Below are 2,500 nucleotides of genomic sequence, written 5' to 3'. Positions count from 1 at the left end.
TATATATATATATATGTATGTATGTATATATATGTATGTATGTATGTATGTATGTATATATAAAGAAAATGTTATGGAGAAAGTGAACACAGACATGATGGCGGTTATATGTAAAACGCTGGCCATTTTCGTCCCAAGCAAAATAATCAGTAAAAGTCTTGGTACGAATCCTGAAAGACGCCCTGAAGGAAGCGTTGCCTTTCAAACAATCGAAATAAAGTAAAACTCAGAGACCAAACGAAAGTTTCTGAAAAAACGACATAGCCAGGATCTGGTAGTAAGTCGGGAAAAAAGAAATTACAATGTCAGCAGCAAATGTTGTAGAGCATCGTAAACTCTCTCTCTCTCTCTCTCTCTCTCTCTCTATCACGATTCGACAAAAAGAAATCGTGTATGGAATGCTGATGGCAAACGACCATTGATAAATCAATCTTTAGCTATAACATTGAAAAAGAAGTAAAAATAACACGGAAAATTAACGTGTTTCTATCAGATTTTACCCAGAAAGTTGTATGAAACTAGCTAAACTTCCTCCCGCTACTTTGTATATCATATTCCAAATTTTATTTACTGTGGTCTATGTTTAAATCAGTGAAATTTGATCTTTGTGATTTCATCAAAATACCCCCTTATCTCATTATTTATCAACATTAGTAAAATTAAGAAATCAGCGGTCTATATAGCGCAAAGATATTTGCTATAAAATCACATTATCTCAAAAAGGAGATTTTGACATCCGTCATGGTCCTAAACATCATGGTCCTAAACATCATGGTCCTAAACATCAAAAAATTTATGATAGCGTTTCTTATAGATTTGTATAACTAACTACTTTATGTCAAGCATGAGACAAGGGAATATATGGGAAACTGTTAAGGTAAGTTTAAACCTACCTTGATGTCATCCTCTCAACATCTATTAATGCGCTGGTCCCACATGGTTCAATACTTGGCCCACTTCTGTTCTCAGTTTCTAAACGTGATCCAAAGAGGGCTAATAAAAAAAAGAGCTTCACCACTACTCTGACTTTTCCGCACTGTTTGCAGGAGAAAGCAGGGCAGCAGAAGCTTGCTTAAATAGACACCTTTTCCGATAAATCAGTGGACAGAACGGGAAAATATTGAAGCCATGAGAGTGGAAAACAAGCCTATTATACCTTGCATAGCACTTTACAAATTGCAGGCAGCCTATTAAAAGCAACGGCGAGAGAGAGAGGGGGAGGGGGAGAGAGAGAGATGTGACTTTATTTTATTTTCTAGTGTGTCCTCATATTAGCTTTTCATTTTAAGTTAATACATAGAAATTTACTACTTATCAATTTTAGAAAGGCTTCCAGAATTATTCCACACAAAACTGTAAGGTAAGCATAACTTGGAAGATGTTATCCAAATAATTAATATAACAAGTCATTCCTGTAAGTTGAAATTAAATGTTATTTTTAAATGCGATTTGGGGAAATCGGACATTCTTGCAAAATTATTTGGATAGTGAATGAAAGTATTTCTGATCTCGGTATATCGATTGCTTCAGCACATCACCGGCATCTGTGTTATAGAATATATAAATAACAACCACACATTTATGATTCTTTTGACGAATCCTTTGTTTAATTTATCGAATCATTTGTTCTTAGATTTCAATGTACAACTGATAACCAGAAGCAGAATATTTCAAACAATAGAATGCATACATGTACACACACATAGCGCGCGCACGCACACACACACACACACACACACACACACACACACACACACACACACACACATGCTGATCTAAGCTGTGTTGTGTATAATATAGTTATTATGTAATTAACGAACAGCCATCAAAAGGACAAACACACAAATTGGCTTTCTGGTAAAATTATGGAACAGATGCCACGCATCAGGCGATTTATCATTAGTATCTAGAGGATTTTACCAAATATTCCGAGTGATACCATTGAAATTTTCACCTTCACTCTTAGATCCTTTACTTACGAACACTAATTCGCCATTAATTCAGACTTGTGGAATCGGAGTTCAGTCCCAACAGGCAATTATCAGCTTAGCTCTTTGTAGTAATCAATTCCCATGTTAACATCGGAAGGGTTGAAGAACAGAACCGAAATTATGTTGGCTGAGTTTTTAAAGAGTTCCCATCTTTTGATTGGAAACGGACTACAGAGGATGATTAATGTCCAGATACTAGGAAACCTATCTATTACATACATCTTGAATACTCGATGAGATTTGTGACCACTGTTTTAATTGTTAATTCTCAGTGCAACATTGCTTTCAGTGACTTATAGGAACGTTCTATACACTTTTTTTATGTTTCGTACCGGAATACAATGAAATATTGTCAATTGATTGTGTTTTTTATCCTTAGCAGCTGAAATATTTCATCTTCATTGTTGTCAAACCAGTCTCTGTATGTCTTTCTTTTGATTCGCGAGACTGACGCCCAAATCATTTACTTGCGTCTTTAAATTTTTTCAAGTTCCATTCAAAATTGATAT

Source organism: Octopus sinensis, linkage group LG2 (genome assembly GCF_006345805.1).
Source record: "Octopus sinensis linkage group LG2, ASM634580v1, whole genome shotgun sequence".
Classification (NCBI taxonomy): Eukaryota; Metazoa; Mollusca; class Cephalopoda; order Octopoda; family Octopodidae; genus Octopus; species Octopus sinensis.
This window is presented reverse-complemented; position numbering follows the sequence as displayed.